The sequence below is a fragment of the Fragaria vesca genome, linkage group LG2, assembly GCF_000184155.1.
Source record: "Fragaria vesca subsp. vesca linkage group LG2, FraVesHawaii_1.0, whole genome shotgun sequence".
NCBI classification, from domain to species: Eukaryota; Viridiplantae; Streptophyta; class Magnoliopsida; order Rosales; family Rosaceae; genus Fragaria; species Fragaria vesca.
In genome coordinates, this window is record NC_020492.1 from 4,228,664 (window position 1) to 4,237,059 (window position 8,396).

Below are 8,396 nucleotides of genomic sequence, written 5' to 3' on the forward strand. Positions count from 1 at the left end.
CTCTCTCTACTCTCTCTCTCTCTCTCTCTCTCTCTCTCTCTCTCTCTCTCTCTCTCTCTCTCTCTCTTCTGTGCACCACGACGTCGTTCCTACCGGAGGAATCGAAATGTCGACGCTCTCCGCAGCAACACTGTTCATCGCAGCGCCACCTTCACCGCAGCGACGTCGTACACCGTGCACCACGACGCCGTTCCTACTGGAGGAATTGAAACGTTGACACTCTCCGCAGCAACACCGTTCACCGTAGCGACGCCTTCACCGCAACGACGTCTTCACCGCAACGAGGTTGTTCACCGAAACCAAACATCGCCGTCGCTATCCGCAGCGACATCGTCGACTGGTGGAGGAACCGAAACGAAATCTGCAACTTCTTCAGCGACAAGTGACTCGATCCGGAAGGTGGAGATGCTTGACAACGTGACGATTGCAAGCCGGATTGTGGCTTCCAGTGGCTATAACTCAATGAGCATCTTTTCAATTTCGAGCATGGTGATTTTCTTCTCTGTTTTTGTCAGGACCCACCCCGAATTTCACCCTGAAACCCGAAATAAATCCTGCGGGGACCACCTTCAAGGAAAGTTTACCGAAAATTCGGCATAACCTCCCTTGAAAATGGACAACCCTTCCTAATAAAACTTGCAAACACTTCTGAAAATTTAAATCCAACCTTAAACTCGTGGAGCCTTCGTGCTCCCCAAATCACAACACCACCCAAATTAATTACTAATCTAAACAAATCTCATATCCAACCCTTTATAGGTTCAGAGTAACTCTAACAGGAAGAAATGAAACATAATAAATTAACAAGCGGAAGCTATATGATGACTATGCCTCATCTCCATGTACGCTCGACCTCAACTAAGCTAACCTGCAAGCTGGACATTTTTAAAACGAAAGGCCCAAGGGAAAACATTTGAAAACGTTAGAGTGAGTGGACAAAAATAAATTAATAAAAATATTTATGGATTCCCATTTTAATTTTCAAAGAAATTATACTGCATGCGTCCGCTCAAAAGCGCTCAACTTATAAACTGACAATTTCACGACTAGCTCCGGCTAGTCACCAACTCAAATAAAATGGAGCCTCTCAGGCTAAACTATATATAAACATATACGTGTATGTATTTACACTCGTCAGACTCTTTGTATGAATTCTATGAACAACTTAGAAAAATAGAAACTCATACAAGCCTACGACGCTTGCGTCTAACGCTCACGTCGCGCCATAATGGAATTTTTCCTCATTATGACCGAAGAGGACGGTGTATATATTCGTGTGGACTCCCTATATGAAAACCTAAATAAACCAAAAAGAAAGTAGTATTCATATAGGGCTATGACGCTTGTGTCTAACACTCACGTCACGCCATAATGACATTTTACCTCATTTTGATGGACCAAGCACGTAGGGCTAGCTAGCATTTATATACATACTATACTCATATCATCCAATAAACATATTCACCGAAAATCTCATTTTCGGGAACTCTCCAAAGGAGGAAAAATTGCCAAATAACCGAGAAATCAATAAGTCTCATCAGAAGAAATAAATGATCAACGAAAATAATTCATCGCATGCTTTTCAATTAAAACAAAGGTCCACTCACAACTCTAGGCATAAAGCCGACGAAATCCAAATCGCCACTCCAATGAGGTTTCCTCGAACCCTGGCACAAATATACAATTAATTTCCCAACTAAAAATCTAATATTTATACAAAATAGGCAAAATTAACCGAGAGCCATAAACACGCTCATCATTGCCTAACTTCGATATTCTTCACTCGAAATGACTCAAATTGACTCGGCAGCCGTAAATACAACCTCCCCCAGAAATTGACTTAAATCCTACGGCCGGATTCTACATTATTCAACCGCCAAAAATACTAAACTTCAGAAATTCACAAACCTATCCAAAACTCATCCGAAAATTCCATAATTCACATCAATAAACTCCCCTTAATATTCCACATTTAAAACCATACAAAACTCCCAAACAGCGGCGGCGGCGGCCGGAGGCCGATTCCGACGATCTCCTATGCTCACCAAATTTAAACAGAATCTTCCTCTCAACTCCCTCTACAACTTCCTGAACTAGCACAACACCCAATTCCAAGCCTAACTAGGTCAATCAAATGAAAACACACTAGAAAACCCTAGAGCTTCCACTCACCGGTTCTCCTTACCTAGACCACAAGAGGGCGAGCCCTTTGGAGGGATTGCTGCACGGGAGGAGAGCTTCACAACGAGCCAAGAATCGCTGGCTATGGCGGCCGAAGGAGGGAGCTCCGGCGAGAGACAGTCCGGCGTCTCCGGTGGAAAATCTCCCGATCGACGGCGTTACTGGCGGGGACACTAGGCCGGGAAGAGAGAGGAGGTGGCGAGGCTCCGAACTGGGCTGGAGCAGCGGCCGGTGGCTGGCCGGACGGCGGCAGGCGATGGCTGGAGGATCCGGCAGAGGGAGAGGTCGGGAGGAAGAGAAGAAAAAGAGAAGAGGAAGAGAAGAAAAAGAGAGGGGGAAATGTTGTTTGGGCCTCACACCAACCCGGTCCAACACCACAATTAAACCCAACTCCACCAATTTAACACCCCAAAACAAAATACCCTAATAAAATTTACCTTTTATTAGCTAAGATTTACCATTTTTATCGTCGTCACATTTTTCTCCGACGAAAAATCCTCCGAAAATAACCGTTCCCCAAACCCCTCTAGGGACCAATTAAATTATAACCTCAATAACGGAGACGGTAAAATTCTTATTATAACCAAGCTAGTAAATAAGGTAAAAATTTAAGGGTCGGGATGTGACAGTTTTGGGAGTGTGGAAATTTTGATCTATGTTATCAAGTAACTTCTTTTCTTTTTTTATTAAGCTCGTTTGAAATGGTGTAGAAGAGTTTGGTAGCAGATATGACACCTTTTGAAGTTGAAGTGTTTCTCTTGTGGTTTTGTTCTCGGTGAATTCTTTGAAGAATTTGTCCACTGGTTTTCTATTTTCTTTCTTTATGAGGTTATTTTTTTTCTGGGGTCAATAACTCGATTATTGAGGTCAGTAACTCGATTTTTTTCTGTTATTTCTTCCTTTCTGATATTATTAAGTTGAAATAAGTTGATTATTGGGGTCAGTAACTGATTATTGGGGGTCAGTAACCAAGTTATTGGGAGTCAGTAATTGAGTTACTGGTGACCGGAATCCGGCGACCGAAAAAATCCGAGTTACTGGGGGTCAGTAACTGATTATTAGGGGTCAATAACTGATTATTCGGGGTTAGTAACCAAGTTATTGAGAGTCAGTAACTGAGTTACTGGTGACCAGAATCCGACGACAGGAAAAAATTTGAGTTACTAGGGGTCAGTAACTGATTATTAGGGATCAGTAACTGATTATTGGGGATCAATAACCAAGTTATTAGGAGTCAGTAATTGAGTTACTGGTGACTGGAATCCGACGATCGAAAAAAATCCGAGTTACTAGGGGTCAGTAACTGAGTTTCCGGTGACCGGAATCCGGCGACCGGCAACCGGAGTCTGGCGGCGGGTGACCGGAGTCCTGTGAGGTTCCGGCCAAGTATTCTCTCTCTATACATATTGATGTAATACCCCGGTATTTCTTAAAGGTAAATAAATTGTAACGATATTTATACGTGCCTATATATATAACTAGTATTGAGATGTGAGGTGAGGCCAAAATTTCCCGGTAATATCGATTAGATTATGGGAAATATATATTGAAATGCAAATAAATACATTAAAAAGAAGAAGATATTTTTTTAGAGGAAGAGAGGTCTAGAAGGTTTTTTGGGGGGGGGGGGGGGGTGGAGAAAAGGAGAAGAGTAAAAGAAGGTTCGAGAGAGAAAAAGAAAAGAAAAAGGGGAGAAAAACAGAAAACAGACCGACTCGGGGGAGAGCGGCTCGGCAGCGATGGAGCTCAGCTCCCTCCTTCGTCATCCGGCCGCCTTCCGGTGCAAGGCTAGTATCCACAGGCCCGTCTCAACGTCCTCATCCTCCCTGTGATTCCATTTTTGAGGAGTGGAGCTCCGGTGAGAGAGAAAAAGAGGAAAGAAGGCGATTGGGTTTTCGATCGGATTCCGATACCGGCGATGGCGGCGAGCGTGACCGGTATTGGCAGCTTGGTCTCGTTCTCCCTGATGTCGCTGTGCTACTGGATTTTCATGGGAAGCTGAGGGGAGAGAGATTCGAAGAAGGGAAACTTTTCTGGGTTTGCCGGCGAGTTCTCAATTCCGGCCACGGCGGCGGGCATGGATGGTGTTGGTAGCTTTATCTCGGTCTTGTCGACATCCCTGTGCCTTTAGCTTGCAGAGATGAGGTCCGGTGACTGAGAACCGATGTAAAGGAGTGGTTTAAATTTTCGGGCGAGAGTTCGACGGATTCCGATGTGCTTTGATGTCGACTCAGGTATGAAAATGGGTCAGTTAGTCGAGCTCTACCTGTTTATATAATTGGAATTGAGATTGGTTGGGATTTGAAGAAGTTGGGTTTTGGCAGAGGAGGACCGCCGTGTGTGCTGCTGTGCACGGCGGCGGTGAAGGTGTTTGATTCATATTTGGTTTCGAATTTCATATTCTCTGTGTACTTTAGATGCTTGAATTCAATATTGGTAGAATTTTAGAGATTGTGTGATTTTGGGCAGTGTGTGCGGCTGTTATGTTCGACGACGACAATAGTGGGGGGGTTGAGTATTTCTGAGTTCTGGTGAGCTTGGCAGTAGCAGTAGAATCCAACTGTGTTGGTTGAATTGCAAGAAATGAAGAAGTTGGGTGATGGAGAAATGGCTGTGTGTTATGTTAATATGAGACATCATTCTACTTGTATTGCTTTGATTCATGCAGTAGAGTTGTCGTACTGCAGGCTTATTGCTATGACCTTTTGGGAAGGTTGGACGTGCATGTGGAGTTTGATTAAGACATTGAGTCTTTTAGTCTGAGATATAGAAGTACGAGGGTTTGAAAAGGGAAAAAAAAATGATAGTCTTGGGTTTTGAGAGTAAATTAGGATGTTGGTTAGGTTCTGGATTTTTCGAAGACTAACGATATTAAAGGTTAAAATTGATAACCGGGTATAGGAATATTACTATTAGACAGTTGTTGGATTGTGTTTATGCATTGAAGTGGATATTGGAGTGTTATGTATGGATTTGAGATTGGTTTTAGTTGAGATGGGTGTCCATAGTAAATCAAGTTAGAATACTTAGTAAATTTGAGTTCAAAGTGAAGGAATGCATGCTTGATGATTGGCATAAGTTGAGTTTAATTATTCTCTTGGAACTTTATATTAGAATGATAATAATTTGGTATAGTTATGTTGATGCATGAGGCTTTGTATGGCCGGGTTGATTTGATGAAATGGTTTTTTTATGAGTCCGTAAGTATGGTTTGATTTTGGATTTATAGTTGTAAATGAGATGTTGCTAGTGAAGGTAGAGAAGTAGATTAAAATGTTGAACTACGAGTGGCTTGATCCCTTTAAAAGGGTACGTAGGCAGCCCGATCAAGTTTTGGGTGCAGCCGCAAATTAATAAAATAAAATTTAGGTTCCCAACACGAAAAAAATATTTGTCGTTTTGTTTGATTATGAGATCCTATCTCATTTTCAAATTAGGATTTATTTATTTATTTTATTCGTTTATTCTTTTAACACCTGGGTCAGGGTGTTACAATTGAAGTGGTGAGGGTAAACTTGTCTTAAAAATATACAAATTTTTTTTTTTTAATTATGGCATTAATAAAGATTTGTGCATTTGGGCATAAAGAAAGTTACCTTATATTAGAATAAGCTCATAAAAAAGATTATTATTGGAATGAGGAATGAGAGGTTTAAATTAGTATTAAATGGGCATTGTCCTTTTATAAAATAGATTGAACAAGTTAGACTTGACTTCATATTCCTCTCCAAGAAATGTGGAATATTTCCCTTCCTTGATTTAGAAGATGCATGGTAAATAACATATGGAAGATTATGAACAAGTCAACTTGATAAAGATATATACTCTCCGAGAGAAATGTGGAATATTTCCCTTCCTGGATTTAGAAGATGCATGGTAAATAACATATGGAAGATTATGAACAAGACAGCTTTTTTTGGTCAAGATGAACAAGACAGCTTGATAAGATAAGATTATGAACAAGTCAGCTTTATAAAGATATATACTCTCCGAGAAATGTGGAATATTTCCCTTCTTGGATTTAGAAGATGCATGGTAAATAACATATGGAAGATTATGAACAAGTTAACTTGATAAAGATATATACTCTCCGAGAGAAATGTGGAATATTTCCCTTCCTGGATTTAGAAGATGCATGGTAAATAACATATGGAAGATTATGAACAAGACAACTTTTTTTGGTCAAGATGAACAAGACAGCTTGATAAGATAAGATTATGAACAAGTCAGCTTTATAAAGATATATACTCTCCGAGAAATGTGGAATATTTCCCTTCTTGGATTTAGAAGATGCATGGTAAATAACATATGGAAGATTATGAACAAGTCAACAAGTTAGACCTGACTTCATATTCCTCTCCGAGAAATGTGGAATATTTCCCTTCCTGGGTTTAGAAGATACATGGTAAATAACATATGGAAGATTATGAACAAGTCAGCTTGATAAGATATATACCAGTTGGATGTTTTATAACACTGTCTGAATAGAATTATTTGGATGATGCTACTATCATGCCGCCCGCCTCGATCTTCAAACTGCATGTTAATTACAAGTTGCTCTCGTGGACCTTCTCGACTATGACCTCGCTGATATCTTTTTCGGCTACCCTAAAATGCTACTATGCTCTCGTGGTTTATATTTTTTTTCTACCCTAACTTACAAAATTGATACTAAGATGAAAAATAGGGTAGCAAATTGGCTAAAAAAACCATATTTTTCATTCCCATATATGCTGCTTCTTCGATCCAGAAGTACTCTAGAATTAAAAATAACAATTTATTTGTTTGATTATTTTTAATGACTTAATTAGTTGGAGGACGAAGTATGGTATACACAAAAATCACGTGGGCTTTTATTTGGTCAAGGTAAACGGAATTTGCAGACTTATTTCTATTCTCTTCTGGTACTCTCCACTGAGATACTTCAATGCATTAGAGCATCTCCCATCATATTTAAGCCAAATTTAAGTCAAATTTCAAACCAAATTTAGCGAATATTCTATAGAATATTTTTTTAGCCTATAAAATTCTTGAGAAATTTTTCAGTGCTACTGGAGGACCACGTGGCAGTCTGACGTGGTCCTACATTCTAATCAAATTTAGACATGTGGATTTTCTTCATAAAAAATTATTTCAGCTATTTTGTCAAAGACCATTTTGGGTTATATTGTTTTTTAAATAATAAACCCTAATCCCTAAACCCTAAACCCTAAACCCTAACCCTAACCCTAAACCCTAAACCCTAAACCCTAAACCCTAAACCCTAACCCTAAACCCTAAACCCTAAACCCTCGACCCTAGGTTGAACTTGCTAAATACCCATGAATGTCATTTCACAAAAAATAGAAAATATTAGTTTATATTTTAGTTGTAAAAAATTCACATGTCTAAATTTGATTGGAATGTAGGACCACGTTAGACTGCCACGTGGTCCTCCCATAACACTTAAAAAAATTTCTCTAAATTCTCTCATCATAAGCTAAATCCTTGGCCAAATTAAGAGTATTTTGGTTTACGAAGCACTCCCACTGTAAGCCAAATCCAAAGGTAAAACCTATTTTTTTTTCTTTTGTTATATATATATTTGTTTAATTCAATAATTAACCATGAAAAAGATTTTATATAAATATATTCGATATGAGACTCATTTGAAAGATATTGTCGAGATCGTCGTGATGGTATAAAATTTTGTTAGTAACGAATTTTTAATTTAGATGCTAGTGTAAATTAGAAGAACAATATTTAAAGTTAAATAAAATAATACTTAGCTTTAGACTACCAACCTTATAAGCCAAATTTGGCTTACAAAATAGCTCAAGCTAAATTTTTTGCCTTGAAAATTGTAATTTAGCTTATGGTGGGAGTAGCTATAGGCTAAATTTGACTTTTTAGCCTATGGTGGGAGATTGTCTTATGAAAAGAATAAAGCATAACAATTAGCAAGATATCGTTGCGGATACTTAATCATGTATTTTATTCCAAATTTTTCGTCGGTTACAATCAGCAGTTCTGCAACACTGAATCTGGTGTTTTGGTCAGCCATACGCCCATACCATTCATTTCATATAAGTTTCTTTACAGAACGATGAGTAGCATCATCCAATAATAGCTTACAGATCGAATTCGAAGATACAAACATGGAGAACAAGAAACCGTCAAAACCTGTTTGTTCTTACTTTTTGATTTTTTGTTCAAGTATTTCCTTGGTCGTAGCC